This window comes from Pogoniulus pusillus, chromosome 3, assembly GCF_015220805.1.
Source record: "Pogoniulus pusillus isolate bPogPus1 chromosome 3, bPogPus1.pri, whole genome shotgun sequence".
NCBI classification, from domain to species: domain Eukaryota; kingdom Metazoa; phylum Chordata; class Aves; order Piciformes; family Lybiidae; genus Pogoniulus; species Pogoniulus pusillus.
The window spans coordinates 47,133,239-47,160,890 of NC_087266.1; the positions used below are offsets into that span (position 1 = coordinate 47,133,239).

Genomic DNA, 27,652 nt, shown 5'->3' on the forward strand with positions numbered 1-27,652 from the left:
TTCCCTCTACATCACGGTCTTTTTTCCCCTCTACATCACCTATGGTTATTTTTATTCCCAGATATCTGTGTCTTCACTTTGATTTTCAGTGTTCATACTATGCCCATTGTGCTGGTTTGGGTGTTCTCCACTCCCCCACCACTCTGGAAATCACCCAGACTAGACTCAGCCAGCTCTGGAAATTGAATGAAGCTTATTAATTACAGCTTAGCACAATAGACAAGCAGATATTTACAGTAGATAGAGTTATAGACAGAAATAGACAACGGAAAAGTTAACACAGAAACACAACAGCCCTCCCAGAAACCTGAGTCCCCAGGAGGGGCTCCCAACCTCCCCTTCACCTTCCCCCTACCCCTCTCAATCTTACCCCAGTCCCAAGGAAGAATGGAGGTTCAGCCAGGGGGGTAGGAAGCAAAGTGGTTTAGTCAGAGAAAAAGCAGAGAGGCTAGAGAGAGATGCAGCTCGGAGCTCTCCAGCAGGAGAAGTACCTGATCTATGTTCTTATACATCTTGTTCTTATACATCTCAGCAAGCCTATGAGGGAAGTAGACATCACCCTTGTTTTCCTTCCACAGCCTGTAACCTAATTATTCTCACCAAAACATTCCAGCTAGCTTCAAACAATCAGATTTGTGTTTGTCTTTGCTTCCAAAACCACACAGAAAACCCACTAAAAGGAACTTGAAACTATTTGTAAATAGGAAGCAACATCACCACTAATTTTCTCTTGAAACTAACAAAGATTCCCTAGGGACAACAGCAGGTGGTGGTGGGGAAGTCACCTTTTCAGAAGAATATTTTCAGCAACTAGTAAGAAACTTTAATGGGCAACACTGTAATTTAATAGTTACACCAGATAGCTATTAACATATAGTATTGCATATTAAAACCTCTCACTAGTCAGTGCATTTTACTAAGCAAAAAAAAAAAAAAAAAGCTGATCATTACAGATGAACCATCAAATTTAAGTAGCAAGAAGCTGTTGTTCTGCTGTTTCCACTGGCCAAGGATAGAAGGAGCATCAAGCTGTAAAACAGACCGCAGGAAGCATCTTTCAAACTGTCAGTTTCATGCCACTGGGAGACCTTGCTTGCCTCCAACTTTTTTTCCCCCCATTAGTTTGGTCAAAAGAAAATACACCTCTACCTCAGTAAGCCTCACTCTGGAAATAATGAATTTCAGAGATAAGCCAGGGTCTGTGAACTTACTGCTTAAAAACTCCTATTCATTCCTCTAACTTGGAAGAGAGACTCGTCAAGGTTAGAAGAATTGCCTCCATCCTTAAAATATCTGTACATATGTTTATAGATCTCAACTGTGTAGTGCTTTCAGGATAATCAAAACTGATGTACACCACATCTTTTTCCACACTTATTTAACATCCTGGTTTCCCAAGGAAAGTGCTATGTGAAATGACAAAGCCCAAACTGCAACAAGAACAAATTCACCACTATGAAGTGATACAAATGATTAAAATAACACAGTTCAATTAAGGGCATAGGAAATAGTGAGCACACAAATAAGCAAAGAATCACCTTGGAAACAAAGTTATTTCAATTACAGTTTGTTTTGATCCCTTTATGACACACTTTGGAAAGGAAAAAAAAATAACTTGCACAGTGACAGCTAAAGAAAGTTGTATCCAGAGATTTTCACTAACCCTAAGTGAACAAAACCACCTTTGTAACAGAGCAGTTTCTGATAAAACAAAAACTTCACTAAAATAACACTGTAACTGCAGTTTATTAGAGACTCTTTTGAAATATCAAGTGAGGATCAAATAGTTCTTTACTCAAACTGGTCAGGCCACACCTTGAGTGCTGTGTCCAGTTCTGGGCCACTCAATTCAAGAGAGATGTTGAGGTGCTGGAAGGTGTCCAGAGAAGGGCGACAAAGCTGGTGAGGGGCCTGGAGCACAAAGCCTATGAGGAGAGGCTGAGGGAGCTGGGGGTGTGCAGCCTGCAGAAGAGCAGGCTCAGGGGGGACCTCATTGCTGTCTACAGCTACCTGAAGGGAGGTTGTAGCCAGGTGGGGTTGGCCTCTTCTCCCAGGCAACCAGCAATAGAACAAGGGGACACAGTCTCAAGTTGTGCTGGGGGAAGTCTAGGCTGGATGTTAGGAGGAAGTTGTTGTCAGAGAGAGTGATTGGCATTGGAATGGGCTGCCCAGGGAGGTGGTGGAGTCACCATCCCTGGAGGTGTTCAAGCAAAGCCTGGATGAGGCACTTAGTGCCATGGTCTAGTTGAGTGGCTAAGGCTGGGTGCTAGGTTGGACTGGATGATCTTGGAGGTCTCTTCCAAGCTGGTTGATTCTATGATTCCAAAATAATAAACACCTAGATAAGTGTACCCTGTACAGAAACTTGAAAGCCCACTGCAAGGTCCATTTCCTTTTTGTCTTGTACTCAGAACTGAGTTCAGGCTGGGCTGAATCCAAGGTGGCAAGAGCTGGCAATGGGCATGTTTTAACTAAATTTGTGGTACTGTAAATGAGATCTTCTGCCTCTTGGTGCATGTTCGAGTTCATGTATCTATGCTTGGACACTTAGTTGCACGTAGAGGCTATAAATGGCTTTTCTTCATTAGTACCTGGCAGAATTTCATCTGCTGCATATAGTCACAGACCTGACCATGGTGATGAACCACAGTTGCTTCCAAGAACGTTTCCTCCTTACAGCTGGCAATGTGAGCCACAGCTTGTAAAATATGCAACCATATGTCTCCAAATTTGAGATAGTGGATATGGAATGAGTGAAACTATTTGTTCTATGGTTTGTTTTGTGGGGTTTTTTTTTTAATCACCTTTGTGTTGCATACTTTAAAATTCTTTCATAACCAGTAGAGAATTAGGGTCTGGCTATCCTAAGGAAAATGCCTTCACACAGCAGGAGCTGGGATTGGTTAGCCTGGAGAAGAGGAGGCTCAGGGGAGACCTCATTGCTGTCTACAACTACCTGAGGGGAGGTTGTGGCCAGGAGGAGGTTGCTCTCTTCTCTCAGGTGGCCAGCACCACAACAAGAGGACACAGCCTCAGGCTGTGCCAGGGGAAATTTAGGCTGGAGGTGAGGAGAAAGTTCTTCACTGAGAGAGTCATTGGACACTGGAATGGGCTGCCCGGGGAGGTGGTGGAGTCACCGTCCCTGGGGCACTTCAAGGCAAGGTTGGACGTGGCACTTGGTGCCATGGTCTAGCCTTGAGCTCTGTGGTAAAGGGTTGGACTTGATGATCTATGAGGTCTCTTCCAACCTTGATGATACTGTGTGTGATACTAAACCCAGTGTGGATCACACTGCCAAAAAAAAAAGGCTAACAAAAGACCTAAAAGCAAGCTGCTGAGCTGGGGCACTTCTGCTGAACACAGCCAGAAAATCTGATTGCAGAATTCCCTCTGTTTAAAAGCAAGACAAGATAATTTATTTGCTATAACAGAAGTCACCATCTCATAATTGGGAAGATTGTTTCTTTCCCCAGCTGATCTGCTGGTAAGGAATCATCGCAATCAGTGTATGATGGCTCCTGCATAGGAAGCAGAGAGCATGACCCTCAAGGACATCCTTGTGTACACACTGTCTAGACCCACATGATGAAGACACAGATGCAGACAGACCTCATCTGTTATGAATGCACGTGAGGAAGCTGCATGTCTGAACTCCAGTGATAAATCACACGTAAAGCTACACTGTTCTATGTAAGGCTCCTTGAATCTAAGCCAGCAGAGAAAAGAAAGCTAGAGCTCGCTGTTAACCACAGACATAAATGTGTTCATGCCAGCCAGCCCAAATCAGGAACTGGCAGTCAATAGCCTGCAACAGCTGACACTTCTTTCTCTCTCAAGTGGTTTGCAAAGATATACTCACGGGCAAGCCACTGCAACAAGCCAGACTGCATCAAATGGAAATATATACAATAAGATTCATCTCCACAAGAAACTCCTGAAAGGACAAAAAACCCAAACCAAACCAACAAACAAAAAAAACCAAAACACCCCACAACAATGGAAATGGGCATTTGTGCCTGACTCTGAAGTGCACCCACAAAACAAACATGCTCTGGGTGAACAGCAAGCAAAGCTGGAAAGCAAAGGAGAGGGGTGAGATGAGATAGAAAGCAACTCCCTCTCTCTTTGCCAAGCCCTCTACTTGTTTTAACAAATGAGTCATTAGCATCTCCAAATTATCTGGCCCAAGCTACAGCCAGCTCCCTTTTATCCAAACCCAGGCCTCAGCCAAACATTGGGAAATTACCAGCTGGGTCCAGTGCAAAGGCAGCAGGCCTGCATATCATCAACACCACAGTATCAATGAATCCCAAGCTGCACTTCCCTTCGCTACATCTATCCACCCATTAAATGCATGTGGTCATGGCAAGGAACCTACTTGCCTAAACCTCTCACTGCAAAGCCTAGAGTAAGTTATTAGACACTGGGATTTCTCTGATGGAACAAGGAAGCAGAAAGAAACAGATTCATAACTAAAAAACCAGCTATCTTTGCCAGACTTAAAGAAGCACATTGAAGGAGCGATCTGCATTTGCCATTCTGTAATCAGATATCTGTAGTAGGCTGAAAATGAGCCAGCAGGTGGCCAAGAGAGCCAATGGCATCCTGGCCTGCATCAGGAACAGTGTGGCCAGCAGGACAAGGGAGGTTATTCTGCCCCTGTACTCAGCACTGCTCAGGCCACACCTTGAGTGCTGTGTCCAGTTCTGAGCTCCTCAATCCAAGAGAGATGTTGAGGTGCTGGAAGGTGTCCAGAGAAGGGCAACAAAGCTGGTGAGGGGCCTGGAACACAAACCCTATGAGGAGAGGCTGAGGGAGCTGGGGGTGTGCAGCCTGGAGAAGAGGATGCTCAGGGGGGACCTCATTGCTGTCTACAACTACCTGAAGGGAGGCTGTAGCCAGGTGGGGGTTGGTCTCCTCTCCCAGGCAACCAGCAACAGAACAAGGGGACACAGTCTCAAGTTGTGTCAGGGAAAGCACAGGCTGGACTGTATGAGGAAGTTCTTCACAGAGAGAGTGATTGGCATTGGAATGGGCTGCCCAGGGAGGTGGTGGAGTCACCATCCCTGGAGGTATCACAGTATCACCAAGGTTGGAAGAGACCTCACAGATCATCAAGTCCAACCCTTTACCACAGTGCCCAAGGCTAGACCATGGCACCAAGTGCCACATCCAACCTTGCCTTGAAAAAGCCTGGATGAGGCACTTAGTGCCATATTCTAGTTGAGTGGCTAGGGCTGGGTGCTAGGTTGGACTGGATGATCTTGGAGGTCTCTTCCAACCTGGTTGATTCTATGATTCTATGATCCCATGAACTGGTGTGAACACTTGCATGGTCTTTTCTAAGAGCAATCCACACAACAGGCAAGAACCTTCAGTCTCTATGGTTGTGCCATGCACAGGTGTGAACCTGACTCATAGAACTAAGAAAGCAAACTTCCCAAATACAGACAAGTATCTCACTGCCACTTCTTAATCTGTTTCAGAAAGAGAAAGTAGAGACAGAACAACTACAGCTAGTGCTACATTGCCATACCTGTTAATTAAGTGATGGCAATAGCCAACAAGGCAAAAAGAAATTCCTTGCACCAAATACAAAAAAAAAAGAAGCACAAAAATATATACTTAAGTTTTTTGCTTACTTAGCCTTTAGACATCTTGGGAAGAGCTTATAGACATCACTTGTGGTAACTTCCTACACCTCAGGAAAGAGAAAAACATGGACACATTCATACTGAGTGCAGTACTCCCTGTTACAAGGCAGTCAGCATTACTTAGCTATAAAGTGGTATACCTTTTATGACACTGCAGAGTACTTAGGACCCAGGGCAAAAGAAGCCCTCACATTAAAAACAATCAGATTAGCATAATAAGAGCAGAAAGCAAAGCTGCAGGAACATTTGGGGAGCTTTTAAATTTGTCTTTTTTTTTTTCCTTTAAAGCTTTTCAACTCCTCCAGCCAAAGTAAACACACCACAGATTAGTTCTCAGAAGTGCCCTCAGCCAAAAAGCAAGCTATTGTAATATGGTGAATGATACTGGGAGCTAAGCTAAGCTTTAATAGCCTCCATGGCATATAATAGATTTGGGGGGCTCAGAACACAGACTGAAACAAGCACATGCTGAAGTATTCAGATCCAATAAAGGCACTAAAAATACAGTGAGCTGTTTGGAATACCACTCCTCCTCCTCCTCTTGTGGAAGTAAGCATGTATGATGCCAGTGTACACTCAACACAATTCCTGCTGCAGAAAAGGCCCCACGCAAGACACAGCCCTCCTTGACCCCACTTGACTCTCTCTGCTGCTGAACAGACAAAGAAATGCGATATAGCAGCGTCCTGGGATACTCATCACAGCCAGACTTCTAGTCTACAAGTGATCAAGAATAATTACAAGGCTCTGAAAATTAGTGACTTCTTCACAGATAAATTTACAAGAGGGGGAAACAGGAAAATGAACTCTCAAATTCATTTATTTTTTTCAAGCAGAGCTTAATGTTTTACTTCTTAACAATGACTCTTAATGACACTTTCCAATTCTGCAACTTAACAATGCACCAAAATTGCTGTGCAGTACTAGACCAGTATCCCACTGCCAGAAATCAAACAACGAAGATAACTACATAGGTGAAGCAGTTAAAGAATAATCTGCCAACTTGAACTTAACAGGAAACTCCCTTTCTGATGTTAAAGTTTGAGCCTGGCAGCTTTCTGATCTCAGGGCATCCCTGTCTTTCAGCCCACCCCATGGGCCTGGAGTCCATTCAGGTGAGGTACACCCTGAGGCAGGTTGACAGGCTCATCCCTGTGCTGCCTCTTTAAGAAGACTACATTTCTCCAAGGCCAGTAGGAAAGAAAGAGCCTGATTTCCAGAAAGGTCCTGCTCTGTCACGACTAGGACAGTGGAAATGTCCATCAAATATGAAGCACATGGTAAGAAAAGTGTCCACCCAGCTCCAATTGTGCAAGAATGCCTTCAAAGTCATTATTCCTAAATATCAGTGCAAGTTGTATTCCAGAGGCTTTGTTGTTGTTGAAGCTATGCCTACCTCCTCGCTGCCTACCATTCATCAAAGAGTTCTGGATCAGCAGTGTTTGTTCTCTGACCAATCTGTTTCTCCTTACCATCTTCTGTATCGAACTTCAAACTACTCAGAAACAACCCTGAGTTTATTTAACACCAGCTAGCAAACACAAAGGAGGCCAGACACTGCAGAGGAAAGAGCTAAATGAGATACTGAACTTGTGGACACAAGCTGTTTGGATTCTGTCTCAGGAAGGTCCCCTAAAAACACTGTGCCCTATGGGTGTTATTAACCTATAGTTACAACAAATTCCAGTCCTCCTACCTGATTATTACTTAGGAGGAAGACAAAGATAGGCAAAAGGCACAGAATCACAGAACTTTAGAGGTTGGAAGGGATCTCTAGAGATCAAGTCCAACCTCCCTGCCAAGGCAGGACCACCTAGTGTAGTGTGCACAGGAACACATCCAGGTGGGATTTGAAAATCTCCAGAGGAGGAGACTCCACAACCTCTCTGGGCAGCTTGTTCCAGTGCTCTGTCACCCTCACTGTAATGAAGTTTCTCCTCATGTTGAGGTGCAATCTTCTATGTTTCAATTGGTAACTGTTGCTCCTTACTGCTGCTTCCAAAATCACACAGAAAACCTGCTAAAAGGAGCTTGAGCCTACTTGTAAATAGGAAGCAACATCACCACTAATTTTCTCTTGACCATCAAAAAGAGATTGGCCTCATCCACTTGACACCCACCCCTCAGATATTTGTACACATAGATAAGATCTCCTGCCACTCTTCTCCAGACTAAGCAGCCCCAGGTTTCTCAGTCTCTCTGTAGAGGAGATGCTCAAGTCCCTCAGTCACCATTGTGGCTCTTCGCTGTACTCTTTCCAATGGGTTCTTGTCTCTCCCGAGTTAGGGAGCCCAAAACAGTATTCCAGATGTGGTCCCACTAGGGCAGAATAGAGGAGGAGAAGAAGAACCTCCCTAGAGTTGCTGGACACACTTTTCTTGCTGCACCCCAGGATGCCATTGGCTATCTTGGCCACAAGGGCACATTGGGCATGTGCTCAGATCACCCAGAAACAACATTATTCTCAGCAAACTCCATGCAGTAGAGTAATGCTTACTCTCTATTTTACACAGTGCTTATATTAATTAATTGCTAATCATATACAGGTATTGTCCAGTCCATTTATAATTAGTGACTAATGTTCTTCAATAAAATATTAGTAGTTAAATAATCAAAAGTGTAATTTGCTTAACTTGCAGTGAAGTTGCTAAAAAGCTTCTTTTAACATATTTCAACTCATTGCAATACGAAATATATGTGGAATACTGATCCCTTTGTAGACTTACCCTCTAATTCTTAATTGTCCACCTTGCAAAGGCAACTCTTTTGTTCCTTTATTCTCCTCTGAAGGGCATTTTTGATGACACTCAAAAGGCAGGTTACCTCTTTAGACTGAACAAATCAGTGACGTGCCTTTCCTTACTCTTCCTCAAAATAGAATCATCATCTGAAGATGAGGCAGCAGTGTGCCCAGATGGCCAAGAGAGTCAATGGCATCCTGGCCTGCATCAGGAACAGTGTGGCCAGTAGCACAAGGGAGGTTATTCTGCCCCTGTACTCAGCACTGCTCAGGCCACACCTTGAGTGCTGGGTCCAGTTCTGGGCCCCTCAATTCAAGAGAGATGTTGAGGTGCTGGAAGGTGTCCAGAGAAGGGCAACAAAGCTGGTGAGGGGCCCGGAACACAAAGCCTATGAGGAGAAGGTGAGGGAGTTGGGGGTGTTTAGCCTGGAGAAGAGGAGGCTCAGGGGGGACCTCATTGCTGTCTACAACTACCTGAAGGGAGGTTGTAGCCAGGTGGGGTTGGTCTCTTCTCCCAGGCAACCAGCAACAGAACAAGGGGACACAGTCTCAAGTTGTGCCAGGGGAAGTCTAGGCTGGATGTTAGGAGAAAATTGTTGTCAGAGAGAGTGATTGGCATTGGAATGGGCTGCCCAGGGATGTGGTGGAGTCACCATCCCTGGAGGTGTTCAAGCAAAGCCTGGCTGAGGCACTTAGTGCCATGGTCTAGTTGAGTGGCTAGGGCTGGGTGCTAGGTTGGCCTGGATGATCTTGGAGGTCTCTTCCAACCTGGTTGATTCTATGATTCTGATTCTATGATCTCTTCCACTGGATTTGGGCAGACTTAAGGAAACCAGAACATGAGCATGTAATTTTTCAGCACTTAAAGTCACTCTTCACAGTTGCCTAGCAAGTTTACAGAGAAGCTGTCACTTCACTACCCAGCTCTCAGCTGTCTTGTCTACTCTGTACCTCCCAAGGACTTATCAGAAAGCATGAAAGAGTTACATTTGCTCCTGTGTTTTTGCTTCTGCTTGCCATAGGCCCTGAATAGTCAGCATTGCTTTCAGAGCTTCACCTGTTCCTTTTGGCAACACAGCCAAAGTTCAACCATTATCTATCCCGATTGTAGAGGTCGTCCATATATATCCAATTGCTGCATGACAGTATGCAGCTGGTGAAGAAAGACTGGAGAGAAGGGGCTGTTCACTACTCTCACAGTATCAAATTAAGATTCCACTTGAATGCTGCTCCCAGCTAAGGGACGTGAATTAAGTATGCAATCATCCTAGACTCTGTCTAGTCAATGCAGAAAAATCACAGGATCACAGAATTAAGCAGGTTGGAAAAGACCTCTAGGATCATCAAGTCCAACCTATTCCCTAACCCTTCTAATTAACTAAACCATAGCACTAAGTGCCTCATCCAGCCTCCTTTTAAATACCTCCAGAGATGGTGACTCCACCACCTCACTGAGCAGCCCATTCCAATGGGAAGCAACTCTTTCTGTGAAGAATTTCTTCCTAGTAGAAATAGTTATCTTTAGAAGATATCAGCCATACTAAGACCAAAATCTATACTTACAAATATAGACTACAAAAGGTTTCTGCCTCTCTTCACTCAAAGGAAAGTTGTGACATAGATTTCTAGAATGCATAGCCTTAATAAACACTTTAAAAACGACCTGGGATGAATTCAAACTACTTTTGCTCAGGATAGAATCTTAGAACCATAGAGTTATAGAATGGTTTAGGTTGGAAGGGACCTCAAAGGTTATCTAGTTCCATCCCTCCACCATAGGCAGGGATACCTCCCACTAGAACAGAGATCAACCTCATCCAACCTGGCCTTGAACACCTCCAGGGAGGGAGCAGCCACAACTTCCCTGGGCAACCTGTTCCAGTGTTTCACCACCCTCACTGGAAAGAAATTCTTCCTACCATCTAGTTTAAATCTCCCCTCTGCCAGGTTAAACCCATTACTCCTCATCCTATCATTACGAGACTTTGTAAACAGTCCCTCCCCAGCGTTCCTGTAGGCCTCCATTAGATATTGGAAAGCTACAACAAGGTCTCCTGGAAGCCTTCTATTCTGCAGACTGAAGAGCCCCAACTCTCATAGCCTGTCTTCATAGCAGAGGTGCTCTGCTCCAGCCCTCTGATCATTTTTGTTAGCCCTCCTTTGGATCCAAAATACCTCCTCACTTTCTCAGTGCCATCAAAGACATCAAGAGCACCTAGGATGCATATCAATTTTGGTCATGTGGACATCTTAGAAACTGACTCATACAACAGAGAAGGGCGACAAGGCTGGGGAGAGGCCTTGAGCACAGCCCTACGAGGAGAGGCTGAGGGAGCTGGGATTGGTTAGCCTGGAGAAGAGGAGGCTCAGGGGTGACCTTATTGCTGTCTGCAACTACCTGAGGGGTGGTTGTGGCCAGGAGGAGGTTGCTCTCTTCTCTCAAGTGGCCAGCACCAGGACAAGAGGACACAGCCTCAAGCTGCACCAGGAGAAATTTAGGCTGGAGGTGAGGAGAAAGTTCTTCCCTGAGAGAGTCATTGGACACTGGAATGGGCTGCCCGGGGAGGTGGTGGAGTCGCCGTCCCTGGGGCACTTCAAGGCAAGGTTGGACGTGGCACTTGGTGCCATGGTCTAGCCTTGAGCTCTGTGGTAAAGGGTTGGACTTGATGATCTGTGAGGTCTCTTCCAACCCTGATGATACTGTGATAACCCAAGAAAATGAAAAAAGAAGGCAGCTTTGCTTACATCCTCACACACAAAGGCTCTCAAATAGACTGCCTCTTTTGCTAACTTCTCTAGCTCCAAGAAATGGCAGTCTAGATTGTCATGCCCTGTTGGCTTTCCTGCAGAAATACAAGCAGATGATTGATGGGGTTTACACTACGGAAGCCCTGTTTGCTGGCAAGTGCACGCTTGAGAAAGGATTACAGATCTCTGAGCCACAGCAGGAGCTAACAGGGTCTGCAAACCATTTCTTTCAGATTTACATTTGGTATATGACAAGTAACCACGCTGCTATCTGGTTCTTCATTAGAAGAATAGCTTTGGTTCACTCGTGAAGAAGGTGTTTGCTCTAATTCATGGTGAAGCAGGTATTTAGGCAATGTTTGGGAAGGGTTCCCATGGAAAGCTTCCAGAGGATAGAAGAGCTAGCAAATTCTTGGAGTTTTTCAAGAATGCTGTATTGGAAGCACAAAAAAAAAAAACCCAGTGAATCCCTCTTAAATGTAAGGGAACAGAGTGGGTCAGGAACTTTTCCCCCACTACCAGCTGGAATTTAACAGACCAGCTCAGATGGTTTGGAAATAAGATAAAGGTATATTTGCAGCAAAGCTAAATTTACAAGCATACATACACAAACTATTCACAAGTGCTTACAATTAGATACAATTTACAAATAATACAGAAATCCAAACTTTCCTCTCAGACAAGGAAAGTCCAGGTGGGGTTGGTCTCTTTTGCAAGGCAACCAGCAACAGAACAAGGGGACACAGTCTCAAGTTGTGCAGGGGTAGGTCTAGGCTGGATGTTGGGAGGAAGTTGTTAGCAGAGAGAGTGATTGGCATTGGAATGGGCTGCCCAGGGAGGTGGAGTCACCATCCCTGGAGGTGTTCAAGAAAAGCCTGGATGAGGCACTTGGTGCCATGGTCTGGTTGAGTGGCTAGGGCTGGGTGCTAGGTTGGACTGGATGATCTTGGAGGTCTCTTCCAACCTGGCTGATTCTATGATATGTCCTGTTCACAGACAGATCTTGCCATCTTGCAGAAGGGACTCAATGCCACCCTCTCTCTTTCACCAGACAGAAAACAACCAGCAAAACTTACACATTATCTCTTAGCCCAAGTTAGTGGAAGAGATTACAGAAAGAAGCTAAAAGATCCAGAGCTCAGAAGCAAAGAGAGCAGAATTATTTATACTTTGGCTTTTCATCCCTTTTAGCAAGCCAACAAATGATATAGATTTTACCATTATTTTCTTTTTATAACCAATTATCTATTTTCTCTTATTAGAATATTCCAGTAAGCCTTAAACCACCACAAGGAAAAAGCCAAGAGACCCCCCTCAGCTTCCTTGCAAGCTTCTGACTTCCCAATGTCATTATACAGACATATGATGACATATAAAATTAGGCCATATACTGTTCTTCATAAGGCATTTTTTTACCTCTTAAACTGGCCTAAAATTACTGTCAGATGCCACAGTAAGATCTACACTTCCTTCTGAGAAGAAATTTCCCTGCACCATGATACGTGTATGACATACAAGTTTGTGCAGCCAAAGAAATGAGATTGGAAATCAAACCTTAGTCTGAATGATACTTTTATCACAATGTAGCAGCAGTCTGAAGATACAAACACTATTTTTTCCCCCTCCTTTTGGATGTGTTTTTCTCAGAGCTGGTAAACAGGAACACCACCATTTTTTAATGTAAAGAACACTGAAGATTCTGTCAAAACACCTAAAATCTGGCAATAAACATTTTAAATAGAAAAAAAAGTACTTCACTGCACAAGGAAGAAAATAAGTGGACTGCAAAGTGGACTGCAAAGTGGACTGCAAAGTGGACTGCAAAGTGGACTGCAAAGTGGACTGCAAAGTGGACTGCAAAGTGGACTGCAAAGTGGACTGCAAAGTGGACTGCAAAGTGGACTGCAAAGTGGACCGCAAAGTGGACCGCAAAGTGGACCGCAAAGTGGACCGCAAAGTGGACCGCAAAGTGGACCGCAAAGTGGACCGCAAAGTGGACCGCAAAGTGGACTGCAAAGTGGCACAAATGGAGGTTTTGAGGTTGGAATTAAAGACCTGAAAGCAGAAAAACATAATCAAAAAGGACTTTCCCTCTTCTTGCCTTCTTTCACATACTTATAAGACACCAAAAATTGCTTTTGTACAAACGGTTACTTTCTACTGTGCACTCTTTTCTTGTCACTTTTAGGTCCCCTAGACACCAATCTATGAATACTCAAGACACATTAGAACAGATTACCTTCAAAATTATAAACAGCAATTATCAATGACCTTTACAGAGAGAAGGACTGTAACAGGCATCCACTGGAATAATTCTCTCATGATTTAAGGAAATGACACCACATATGGCACACAGAAGTGAAGTTTCACCATACATCTCTTTTCTGTCACTGTACTGACAACTCAGAGGAGTGTGTTGATCCCACAAATGTTCTTATCCTGATCTCATTTTTCTGAGATGGAAGCTCAAATGTTGAAAAAGGAAGAGCATCTTCTAACACTAGCTCAAAACACTACCATGTTTGTAGCTTAAAGTTTCTGTGGCATACACAGAAAGACAAAAAACACCAAACAAGGTCTCATAAACTAAATATCTGCTTTATTATATATGTGAGGTTCTGCTCTTTAGCTCATTTGTAACATGCCAGCTTTTAGCTCCAAATGCTCTGTCCCCTTTTTAGGTCTTGGACATTGCCTGGGAGTCTTGAGCTGTGAAACTGTCATTTTTCTCTTTGAACTGCTTAGTTCACCAGTACTAGGAAGAATCATAGAATCAGGCAGGTTGGAAGAGACCTCCAAGCCCATCCAGTCCAACCTAGCACCCAGCCCTAGACACTCAACCAGACCATGGCACTAAGTGCCTCAGCCAGGCTTTGCTTGAACACCTCCAGGGATGGTGACTCCATCACCTCCCTGGGCAGATCATTCCAATGGCAAATCACTCCCTCTGTGAAGAGATGTGTGAAGTGGTGGCCTTTGCCTTTTCATGGCTTAGAGAACCTGCATATGCATAGGGCAGGTCTAAGCAAACTGAGTTAGGGGGAGGATGCACACTGTGGTTTTGATTCCTATTAACACCAGCCTAAAGAATGACTTTTCTACATGATCTCTGGTGTTCACTATTCTATTTAAAGACCCAGTGTCCTGTCATGATTTGTGCAATAGAGGTGCACTTCTATTATGTTAGATGCAGAAGGAAGGATATCAGCAGCAATAAATGCTGTAGTTTTGCATTGTTTTTTCAGTCATAAACCCAGGTATCACTGAAGATCAGGCTCTTAACAGCCTTTTCCCTACATGTCTCATTATCCTACTCACAGAATCATAGAAGCAGAACTCTTTTAGGCTGGAATGGATCTCTGAAGGCCATCTAGTCCATCCTCTGCTCAAAGCAGGACCAGCTGGATCACAGGCAGTTGAGTTTGAGAATCTCCAAGAATGGAGATAGCAGCTCCTGTGGGTATGCACTGCACTGTATGAGCACTCATATGGCAGTCTCCCCCCTTATATTCAGTGCAAACATCCATTACTGTAAATTAGGTTAGTGTTACTTTTTGGGTCTGTCTTTGGGAAGAATTTGGCTTTGTCTTCTCTGTTAGGTAGCTGCAGACAGCAGTAAAAATACTTCCTTAGCCATCTCTACTGAAGGCTGGAATAAAAATAGTTTCTCAGCCTCATCTTGTGTGCCACTTTTTCTGGAAATTAATGTTTTTTGCAGACAAAAGTGTAACATGGTGTGACTGAAAACGTGCCTTCTATTTTTAGAAGTTCAAAAGAGCTCAGGAACAGCCCTATCCAATCAACTAGACCATGGCACTAAGTACCTCAAACATTTCTCCTTCCACCTCAGATTACATGAAAACACTATTGCTCAGCATTTCCCACATCAATGCCCTGCTTAGGTTTTTTGTCTGATTTTTTTTTCCTATGTGTGCTTCTGTACTTTTTTAATCTTAACTATTTTCTGCCAGTATTCTGTTTATTTTAGAATACATTTGTGGCCTTGGGTATTTGGTGTAAAGATCATAGAATCAACCAGGTTGGAAGAGACCTCCAAGATCATCCAGTGCAACTTAGCACCCAGCCCTAGCCACTCAACCAGACCATGGCACCCAGTGCCTCATCCAGGATTTTTCTGAACACCTCCAGGGATAGTGACTCCACCACCTCTCTCAGAACAATCCCTGGCAAGAGACTGAAGCAAAAGGAGGGTAAAATATGGCCCACAGAAAATATGGCAAAGGTGACGTTAAGATGGACTGGGCACATGTCAAATGACATATGGCAAAAGCCACTCCACTGCATTGGGTTATCTTAATTTTTGACTCCTTTGTTATGCATTTACACAGCAACAACCACCTCATGCCATGAAATAAGGACATATTACAATAATTTCCAATTGAGGGAAGCAAGATAAAAGTTCTCATTGAACCAAGTCAAGCTACCTTTTTCTTTCTTTCCTTTTTTTTTTTCCCCTTTTACTCCCAAGGAACAGACTGAAAAGCCTTTCTCATCACAATAAATGACAGCAAGGCTTTCATTAGCTGCCAGTTCTCCCTGAGTACATGCAGAGATGGCAGACTCATAACACAGCTTGATATAGAATCAAGCAGGTTGGAAGAGACCTCCAAGATCACCCAGTCCAACCTAGCACCCAGCCCTAGCCAATCAGCTAAACCATGGCACTAAGTGCCTCAGCCAGGGGTTTTTTTAACACCTCCAGGGACAGAGACTCCACCACCTCCCTGGGCAGCCCATTCCAAGGGCAAATCCCTCACTTTGTGAAGAATTTTCTCCTAACATCCAACCTATACCTCTCCTGGCACAGCATGAGACTGAGTCCTCATCTCCATTTGGGGCATACCTGCATGACAGCTACAGACACTATACAGGTCAGGATCGTTTCTCCACAGACCAACCTAAAACTTACCTATCTGCTTTACAATTATTGGGAGCAACCATCTTAGATGCAGGAGTGTTTTGAAAACTATTTTTATACAGTTAAATGCTGACAGTTAAGGGGTTTATGTCCATCTCAAGAGATTTTTTCCAAGTCATGTTCTGGTACTTCCTGATAGGAATAGAAACAAAGTCCTTGCCATGTCCCAAGAAAAGATGCACTTAGAAATTCCCAGAAACACACAGGTCATACATGTCACAGTATCACACAGTATCATCAGGGTTGGAAGAGACCTCAAAGATCATCAAGTCCAACCCTTTACCACACAGCTCAAGGCTAGACCATGGCACCAAGTGCCACGTCCAGTCCTGCCTTGAACAGCTCCAGGGACGGCGACTCCACCACCTCCCCGGGCAGCCCATTCCAGTGTCCAATGACTCTCTCAGTGAAGAACTTTCTCCTCACCTCCAGCCTAAATCTCCCCTGGCGCAGCCTGAGGCTGTGTCCTCTCGTTCTGGCGCTGGCCACCTGAGAGAAGAGAGCAACTTCCTCCTGGCCACAACCACCCTTCAGGTAGTTGTAGACAGCAATAAGGTCTCCCCTGAGCCTCCTCTTCTCCAGGCTAAACAATCCCAATCAATTGATGTTAAGGAAAAAAGGAAGCTCCCAAGCCAAAACTACAAATAATTTCTACTACTGTGCAAAGCAAAGCAACACAATGCTTACATAAATCACTGTGCTCATCATTCTGCTTCAGTTAAAAGCATCCCGATCTTAACATTAGTGAGAGTTAGAATTAATGACCCACTGAGATTTATAGGGCCAATTACACCTCTCAGCATTACCACTTTAGAGACCTCTGCAGCTTTAAAAGACAGCAGAAGGTCAGTCAGAAAACTCTCAGTAAGTTCAACAGATTTCAGATGTTACACTTCAGCAATCTAAATAGAAGATGCTTTAAAAAAAACAACAAACACCTTTATCAGTGTTTCCACAAAACCTGTTGTGTGGTTTCATTTTAGGTTTCTTTTGTTGGGTTGCTTTTGTGGGTTTGTTTGCTTGGTTGGTTGTTTTTGGGGTTTGAGGGAACTGCTTACGAGCACTTGCTAGTAGCAAACTGCATCTCTTCTAAAAATGTGGAATAAACTGGATTAGCAGCAGGAAATGAGTGAATAGCTTACATGTATCAATGCAAGTGAGGCAGATATGACTACTGAGTGACATCTAGAGAACTGCTCAGTGTTGGTGAAACTGTGAGGAAATCACTAAGTGAGAAGTCCCTGGGGGTACCGGTAGATAGTAGGCTGAAGATGAGGCAGCAGTGTGCCCAGGTGGCCAAGAGAGCCAATGGCATCCTGGCCTGCATCAGGAACAGTGTGGCCAGTAGGACAAGGGAGGTTATTCTGCCCCTGTACTCAGCACTGCTCAGGCCACACCTTGAGTGCTGTGTCCAGTTCTGAGCCCCTCAATTCCAGAGAGATGCTGAGGTGCTGGAAGGTGTCCAGAGAAGGGCAACAAAGCTGGTGAGGGGCCTGGAACACAAAGCCTATGAGGAGAGGCTGAGGGAGCTGGGGGTGTGCAGCCTGGAGAAGAGGAGGCTCAGAGGGGACCTCATTGCTGTCTACAACTACCTGAAGGGACATTGTAGCCAGCTGGGGGTTGGTCTCTTCTGCCAGGCAACCAGCAACAGAACAAGGGGACACAGTCTCAAGTTGTGCCAGGGGAAGTCTAGGCTGGATGTTAGAGGATAGTTGTTGGCAGAGAGAGTGATTGGCATTGGAATGGGCTGCCCAGGGAGGTGATGGAGTCACCATCCCTGGAGGTGTTGAAGCAAAGCCTGGCTGAGGCACTTAGTGCCATGGTCTAGTTGATTGGCTAGGGCTGGGTGCTAGGTTGGAGTGGGTGATCTCGGAGGTCTCTTCCAACCTGATTGATTCCATGATTCTAAACTCATATTGTCCAGTATCAGCAGCTGAGGTGACTGAAATCATCTTCTCTTGCAGACAGCATTGTGCAGAGACTGCTCCATGTAGACAATTCCATATTCTCTCCTATCCCCTTTCCCTCCTTTCAGAGCCATGGCTTTCTTTTACCAACTCAAAATGCTAAGAGTGGTACACGTCATGGAACAGTAACCACACATGTTGGGCAACAGAAGAATGTTTTGTAATGGAACTAAAGTATAGCATTTTTTGTAAGAGCTAGACTGACAGACATATAAATACAGTCAAATTCACAACTTCAAACTGTTTTCTCAGCTCAGGATTTTTTTAATGAAGGGAAGAAGTTAGTAAGTAGATAGCTGGCATGAATTAAGCCATTCAAACACACACAATTTCCAAGAGAAATGCCAATAAGCACCTTTAACTACAGCATCACTGCCAAACACCACCATTAGTAGCCTACAAATGTTGTGCTTTGAGTCATGAATAGGATGTTATTTGCTGTATAGGAACATGCCACCCAAGCACAGGCATCTAACAGTTACTGAGGAATTCACTGCAAGGTAACAACTGATTTAAAAGAGCCCAGAAAATTTAGTTAAAAAGCAACTCTAGAGATTATTTTCAATTACTGAGATAAAATCATGGCTTCTCTTAGGAGGAAAAAAAATGAAAGGCTATGCTTTTTCTATACACTATATAGAGCATATGAAAGCTTTAAGAATAGGCTGGTATTACAAACAATATCTGCCTCCTGCTAATATTTTTAAGTCTAATTTTCCCTCCCTCAAGTATTTTTTTCAAATTATTTGCCTTTTTATTAATAAACATCAGCTTCACTATTTCAGGTAAGTTACAGAACTCTCTTTTATGTTGAGTATGTTTACCTTGCTCTCAAGACCACTGACTGATGCTTTTATTTTCGTCCACCAAATCTGCCAGGCTCTGGCTGAGTATGGACTACTTCTGCACTGAACTCCTCATTGATTTCAGACAGCATGAGGGTGAAAGCAGGACATGAGCAGTTCCAGTCTTTCTAAACTTGCATGAGGATCTGCAGTTAATAAACCAGAAAGCCTCTCTGAACTTGCATTTAAAAACATACATTTGCCAGCCTGTCTCAAAAGGCTGCAGATCTGGAGAAAAGCACTAGCTTTAGCTCCTCTAAATTCACCAAACACATTATCATCCTCGTTTAATATGTAACACATGGCATCCTCACCTGATACACAGAGGATACATCTGCACTGTCTACTTTACACATGTAACTTTGCTATGACAACCTTGTAATTGCAGAGTTCCTGTATGCTCAGCAGATACTCAGACACCTGAATCAGGCAATTCAGAGCCCAAGAGGCTTCACTACACATGCTGTATGAGCTCCTAATTTGGGCACTTACATTACATGCCCAGCCTAAGCAGTCCCCATACACTTTTGACACAGTACTACACTTGGTGCACACTGCACATATGAACCTCAGTGCCTTTGCTGCTTTAGCCTTGTCATGTCACTTCACTACCTGCATTGTCCTGAGTAAGAACAATAAATCTGCATATGAAATATGCCTCTTTGGGCAACAGAAAACCTCAGGAGTTCAAGGGCAAGATGTACACAAAAATAAAGAAAGAAAAGGCATTTTCTTTGGCACAGAAAGCTGGAGGCAAGGCATGAACATATATTAGCCCTCTTAAGATAACTTATTCAAGATACTGATGAAGCTGACACTACAATCTTGTCACTGTCATCAGACCACCATCAGACCCACACAGACCTGAAGCTCTAAAGCAATCGAGCCCTTGCAATACATTCCAACCATCATCCATACATTCCAACCATCATCCATACATTCCAACCATCATCCATACATTCCAACCATCATCCATACATTCCAACCATCATCCATACATTCCAACCATCATCCATACAATATTTTATTAGTTTAAGACAAAAAGCTGTACTCTAAATAGTAGAGTCACTGACAAGCCATAGATCTTTTGTAGGCAAAACAGGAAAGCAAGTATGAAGAACATTTAAAGCCTTACTAGACTGGCAGGGGGGGGAAGACGACAGACACACAGCCCACCTCTATAGAGAAAGTACTGCCATCTGTATGCCTTTATAGACAAAAAGCAAAGGTTTTCTAGTCACAAGCCATCACAGAATTATTGCTTGATCACCTGCTGCATATACAGGCTACTCCTCTCTCCACAGAAGGACCTTCCCTCTCAGGGTCATTTCTCACAGCTGCATGCCTGACCCATTCTTAAAGACTGCCAGCATCAGATGCTCCAAGACTTTCTCAGACCTTCTAGTGTTTCATTCATCTTAATTAATGATTTTCTCACTGTGCTAGTTTGAGCCTAGCTGGGATTTACTGAGAGGAATTAGATTACGGGCTCTGAAAAGGAAACAGTGGTGATGTTTACTTCACTCATAGGCTTGCTGAGACATATAAAAACAAGAACATAAACATGGATTACACAGTTGCTTGCTCTGGCTGCTTCCCTTTTCTCCTTAACCTGCTAACTGTGTAACTAATCCTTCTGCTTCCTACCCCCTCCCTGGCTGATTCTCCAAACTCACCTTGAACGTAAGGCAAAGTCTGGGATAAGGTAGAGGGGTGGAAGAGTGGTTGGGAGCCCCTCCTGGGGACTCTGCTTTCTGGGAGGAGTGTTATGTTTCTGTATCACCTTTTAACTGGTATATATCTATAGAGAGTGTAAATACCTGCTTGTTTATTGTGTTAAGCTGTAAATATAAAGCTCCATTCCAATTTCCAGCTTGGCTGAGTCTAGTCTGGGTGATTTCATAAGAGTGGAGGGGTGGGTAACAGCCAAACAATAACACATACCTGCACATACACCAAGCTGGTTTACAGCAAGATTCATACACTTACATTGCCTCAATAAATGCCTCTCTTAATTTTTTTTAATAAATAAATAAATTAGCCCATTGAAAATACATCCTAATCTTCCATTCCTTCAATAGAACTGAAGTGCTCTTCACACACACAGTACACAAGCATCTTGAATTAGCAGGGAACTATTTTTAAATACATGAAGGATGAGATACAAAATTAGTTTCACAGGGAATGAGAACCTTAGAGATTATTTATTTCCCTCAATTACTTTGACTCACCACTCCTTTCACTTTCCAACAGTACTACCTATTTCACACTCCAACTCCGACACTAAAGACATGCGAGTGTGTTTCTTGAACCTTTAGAATTATGGACCTTAGCAATACACAGCCATGTGTCTTAAACTGACTTACCTATATAACAAATAACTTCAAATACTGTATGGTACCATTTTTTTATCACAGTATTACCAAGGTTGGAAGAGGTCTCATAGATCATCAAGTCCAACCCTTTACCACAGAGCTCAAGGCCAGACCATGGCACCAAGTGCCACGTCCAATCCTGCCTTGAACAGCCCCAGGGACGGCGACTCCACCACCTCCCCCAGCAGCCCATTCCAGTGTCCAATGACTCTCTCAGTGAAGAACTTTCTCCTCACCTCAAGCCTAAATTTCCCCTGGTGTAGCTTGAGGCTGTGTCCTCTTGTTCTGGTGCTGGCCACCTGAGAGAAGAGAGCAACCTCCTTCTGGCCACAACCACCCTTCAGGTAGTTGTAGACAGCAATAAGGTCACCCCTGAGCCTCTTCTTCTCCAGGCTAAACAATCCTTTGGAACAATGACCTTAGAATCATAGAATCAACCAGGTTGGAAGAGACCTCCAAGATCATCAAGTCCAACCTAGCACCCAGCCCTAGCCACTCAACCAGACCATGGCACTAAGTGCCTCATCCAGGCTTTTCTTGAAGACCCCCAGGGACGGTGCCTCCACCACCTCCCTGGGCAGCCCATTCCAATGGGAAATCACTCTTTCTGTGAAGAACTTCTTCCTAATATCCAGCCTATACCTACCCTGGCACAACTTGAGACTGTGTCCCCTTGTTCTATTGCTGGTTGCCTGGGAGAAGAGGCCACCCCCCACCTGGCTACAATGCCCCTTCAGGTAGTTGTAGACAGTAATAAGATCACCCCTGAGCCTTGAAGAAATCATCCTTACATAAAAGGAATGGTTTGGTTTTGGTTTTTTTTCAGCAAAGCCATAAAGTTACTGACAAACATATAAAACTACTACACTAGGTTCAGACAGCCTCATTATCTTCTGTAATTGTGATGGTTTGGGAGTTATCCATCCCCTTCAATGAAATCACCCAGGCTGGACTCAGCCAGCTGGAAGTTAAGGAATGAAGCCATATTTACAGCTTAGCACAATATACAAGCAGATATTTACAACACATACACAAATGTTTGAAAGTAATACAGAAACATAGTACTCTTCCCATAAATCAGTCTCCAGGAAGAGCTCCCAGTCAGCCTTCCACCTTCTTTCCACCTCTCTACCTCATCCCAGAGTCTGCCTTTTATGTAAGGTGAGTTGCAAGGATCAGCAAGGAGGGTTAGAAGCAGAATGATTGTTTACACAGCAGAAGCCCAGAGAGAAAACAGACACCAACTCCAACAGATAGAGACTCTCTCTTACCTGTGTTTGTGTCCTTGCTTTTATATGTCTCAGCAAACCTATGAGTGAAGTAGACATCACTGCTGTTTTCTTTTCACAGCCCATAATCTAATTTTTCTCATTAAAATATTCCAGTTAGCCTGAAACCAGCACAACAATGAGCAAAACAAAGATTATGATTCAGAAATGAATTATGAGAGCAAGGAATTCAAGTGACAGGCCAGCTCATCCATGTCCTGAGCCTGAAAGAGAAGCTCAAGTTTCTAATCCTCGCCTTAGAATGTGGCACAGACTACATATACTACATATCTTCACTTCATGTGACACAGGCACATCTCTGTCACTTGCACAGGATACAAAAAAAAAGAAAGAGTAGAACAGATGAAATGGCATTTTGGAAAGAGAGCATTTGTGAGAAATTTCAAATATAGAATTAAAGAAAAATACTAATAAAATCATAGAGTGTTTTGGATTGGAAGGAATCTTTAAAGGTCCTCTAGTTCAACCTGATAAGGTCTTGTAAGGTGTAAAATCTTACCTTGTAGAAATAAATTCATTAGAAACTCTGTGATAGAGGCTCCTTTTAAAAGTGGGGAAATTAAACAGAAGGGATGAAGGGAGAAAAGTAATAAAGAGGATAGCATGCTAAGTAGAAAATAGCAACTCTGAAACAGAAAAGAGAGGTCACAGTAAAAAGACATGGGACAGATGGATACAAAAACAAGGAGAGACTTACAGAAATTAAAAGGCAAGACAGAAGGGACTGCTTAAAATAAAACCAAAAAGAATCCACATAAAAAACCCCAAACCCTAACCTAAACGCTACAAACCACCACAGCAATACATTCCTCCCCAAAAAGTAGACTGGAAACCAGAGCTGGAAGGAAAGTAAGTGAAATTCATACCACCAGCTAACGAAGCTTCATTCAATGTTGACAGCTCAGGGCTCAGTCCTGTCCCTGTCATGCAGCGGGGACTTTTTGCTAGAACTTCTCAGCTCCCATGGGATTCAAGCTGAGTAAAGCAATGCCTGAATGACTTTCTGCACTTAAAGACCTGAGACACTGCATGCCATAGCAATCAGCTTTGGACTAGTTTTTCTTGAGCAAGAGAATTAAGAGGTACAAAAAAAATGTCACAGTACTACGTACAGCAGTACATACTACTGCCACCATGTATCTGAAATTACCAGTCCTCTCATTAAGCAGAGTTATCAACCCATTTATTATGTTATAAAGTACTAGTAATTCTTCTATCAGCTGTCAATGACTAATTTATCAGAAAAAAATTACAGGCTGTTAAAGCAATTAGTGAAAGAATCACCATGAAATAAAGCAGATTTTCTGAAAGCTTTCCAGAGAGAGATAATAGGGAGGAAGCTTCAGGTTCCACTTTCCACCAGTGAATACTGCACCCTTCCAACAAACCAACCAGTGTAGTCGAGAGAAAGGAGTAGGAGGGACCCTGGAAAATATTTCTCAATTTGTTTATTAGAAAATAATGAATATTAACAACAGACAGCACAAATTCTTTCAAGAATTGAGTCCTGGGATCTCTTCTTGTAGGCTGTTAAGGTTGCTAGGGAATTTCGCAGTTGATAGTATATTTCCATATGAATGTTTGAAGAAGGGGGAAAGGCTCACAAAACTGATTCTTAAGCCTGGAGTTTTTCTTTGTGCTTCAGAGGGGAAAAAAAAAATCATGTTTTTATAGAGCTGAAAGAAGATGCTTTGAAATCTAACCATGCATTGTCAAAGACTCTTAGAAGCAAAATTTACACAGGGAATGTCTGAGGCAGCATCGTGAGGAAGAACTTGTTTCTGTTCCTATGGTCAGTAGCAATGCACTGGACCTGCCAGAATACACATCCTAAGAGCAACAAGTGGTCTACAAACCATAGTAGCTTTGTTTTGCTTTAACAGATAAAAGCAACAAGTTCATTTTGTTTTAAACAGATTTTCTGTCCATTTTTCATAGACCACTTGGAAAGCACATTGCCATGGGCTTCCCAGTGACAAATAGACTGAGGCATTAGCAAGTGACAACACACTTTGTACTCCTTGACATGGATGAAAGAATTCAATTCAACTTTTTTTTTTTCCTTCTTCTTCCTATCTGGAAAGAGAAATGACTGAGAAAAATATATTTCAGCCCTACTTCCTGAGAACAAAACCTAAATGATGCCCTGTCTGCAACTTAATCTGTTTCTCCTCCCTTCTCTTCACTAACTTTGGGTGACATTGGTTAACAACCACCACAAGTGACAGAGGACAAACTCATTTCATTTCCATGAAAGTAAGTGGCTGAATAAAGGAGAACGATAACAAGCATCCCATAGTTTGAACAGTAGGTACTCAATCTCACATCAGAAAATCTGCTGAGCAATCACCTCTGAAGGAGAACCTGCAGTAAAGAAGGTAAGGTTGGCTCCATGCTCACACCACTACTATTTCTGTGGTTATTTTTCCCATCCTTCAAAATTGAGAACATCCCAATTTAGGTGACTCTTTCTTACTGCAAGTACATAGCAAAACCAGACACACTGTCACTGGCAACTTGCTGTGACAGCTGATCTTCACACCACAGTATTATCTTAATAAACTGTCTCTCAGCCCCAGGGGCTTTGTTCTCATGTAAGTGACCTAGAGTTGGTCACCCTGGATGCTACACAAAGCATGATGAGCACAGAGGTTATATGAGTTAATTGCATAGTAGCTTCAAAAATAGCATTTTCTTTTTTCCTTCCAGCAGTGTGGTCTTTCCCCATTGAAAACAATTGGAGTTACACTGTAATTCCAGTTAATGATAGAACTGCATATCTGGATAACTCTGTCATTAGTTAATGTTACCACCACACAAGCTTGGCTGTATGGTATTTGACAACAAAATTAAAGCTAAACAGCCTCCTCCACAATGAAGCAAGCATTGGATTAATTAGGTAACTGGTTGCAGATTCAGAAAACTAAGATGAATATCCCTTTTATAACTGCAATAAAATCCTGCAGAGTAAGAACCAGATTGTAATCTGTAACTCACAAAACTTACACCACTGGCAATCAGAATCAGGCCCCATACATCTTAAAAGACCATCTGACTCACTACTCATAAAAAGGATGAAATCTCCATCAATACAGGAGATGCACTCCATAATGCACAGGAATCAATTTGTTTCCTAGGAGAGTTCAAAATTCTCTGACAAAAGAACATATATTCTGGTACTTCTAACTAATGCTATTCTTATTGGAGTATGTGCTACTCTTACTATGAATAACTGCAGAAAAGCAGAAACCAGGGGCTGTCACTCAGTCTTTTCTCATATCGTAGAATCAACCAGGTTGGAAGAAACCTCCAAGATCATCCAGTCCAACCTAGCACCCAGCCCTGTCCTATCGATTACACCATGGCACTAAGTGCCTTATCCAGGCTTTTCTTCAACACCTCCAGGCACGGTGACTCCACCACCTCCCTGGGCAGCCTATTCCAATGCCAATCACTCTCTATGTGAAGAACTTCCTCCTAACATCCAGCCTAGACTTCCCTCAGCACAACTTGAGGCTGTGTCCCCTTGTTCTGTTGCTGGTTGCCTGGGAGAAGAGACCAACCCCCACCTGGCAACAGCCTCCTTTCAGGTAGTTGTAGACAGCAATGAGGTCCTCCCGAGCCTCCTCCAGGCTAAACAACCCCAGCTCCCTCAGCCTCTCCTCACATGGCTGTGCTCCAGACCTCTCACCAGCTTCACTGCCCTGTTTTTTTCCTTACAGAAAGCAAATCCATATTCTTGGTTGGAGTACTGAACAATTTTTATAACATGTAGTGTTAAGTTGGTCAGGTAATCTCTGACCTTTTCTCCACATGCTTCTAAGAACTCCAGCAACTTTCTTCCTCTGAATGAAGACAACCACTAGAAATACTGCAAGTCCATCAAGGTTTTACTAGCTAGAACACACACTCCTGAATTTGTTTTGTGACATGCTTATTCCTCCAACATGGTCTAAAACTGAAAGCATGCAGCCCTAAATAAAATACACAAAAATGCTGTAGCTGAGTCACAAGTCCCTAAAGAGTCTCTTCCACCATTCTTTGAGTGGATTTTCAGTTGTACCTTAACAACTTCAGACATACCTGCATAAGGTTTTTGAAAACAGATTAGTTTTCTCTCTACTTCTATAGTTTATGATGCTTTATCACCAAGCCAGGGCTGAAACTCAGGTTGTGCTAGCAAGGGATCACACGTGAAAAAGTGAATCGATCAAAATGTTTCAAGCCTAAAAGCGCAACATTGCCAAATGCTCCACATTTTGCAGGGCAGGGAAGAAAACACTTTCAAGCCTGAAACATTAATGTTCAGCTGCCAGTGTCCCCTGCAACTGGACTGCTATGTATTCCACTGTTCTGACACAAACAGGGATAACAGACTTTTCATCTGGGTTTAAGTTATGAAATCATGCTCCTTCTGACTGTCCCACTTCTCATCCCACTCATTGTAAGGCTTGGCAAGAATCACAAACAAATAGAGCTGGAAATAGCTATACAATGGGATCAGTTGCATCCTTTAAAGGTGTGATTGTTTGGGTGTTTCCCATACACACACAAACTTTGGAAATCACCCAGACTAGACTCAGCCAGCTCTGGAAATTGAATGAAGCTTATATTTACAGCTAGCACAGTATACAAGCAGATATTTACAGTAGATACAGTTATAGACAGAAATAGACAAGGGAAAAGGTAACACAGAAACACAACAGCCCTGCCAGAAACCTGAGTCCCCAGGAGGGGCTCCCAACCGCCCCTTCACCTTCCCTCTACCCCTCTCAACCTTACCCCAGTGCCAAGGAAGAATGGAGGTTCAGCCAGGGGGTTAGGAAGCAAAGTGGATTAGCCAAAGAAACGGCAGAGAGGGGTGAAGTTAGAGATGCAGCTCAGCCAGTTCCCCAGCAGCAGAAGCGAGACTCCCTTATCCAGGTTTTGATTCTTATTCTTATATCTCTCAGCAAGCCTATGAGTGAAGTAGCCATCACCACTGTTTTCCTTTCACAGCCTGTAAGCTAGTTCTTCTCACCAAAACATTCTAAGTATCTCCAAACCAGCACAAAAGGCCACACAGTTATATCAACAATGTTCTTGAACACTTCAG

The 27,652-nt window shown here is 43.4% G+C and overlaps 1 protein-coding gene across 10 annotated transcripts in view; it reads right to left on the reverse strand.

The window, feature by feature from the left end:
* ENOX1 (ecto-NOX disulfide-thiol exchanger 1) overlaps nt 1-27,652 on the reverse strand; it is a 453,062-nt gene that overhangs the window by 411,878 nt on the left and 13,532 nt on the right. The window contains exon 1 of one of the 10 annotated variants that reach the window (XM_064174858.1): nt 22,540-22,563. The exons of the other annotated variants lie outside the window; for them this stretch is intronic. The gene's annotated coding sequence lies outside the window, so the exon portion shown is untranslated. Of the gene's footprint in view, nt 1-22,539; nt 22,564-27,652 lie in introns of those variants that run through there. 10 annotated transcript variants of the gene reach the window in all.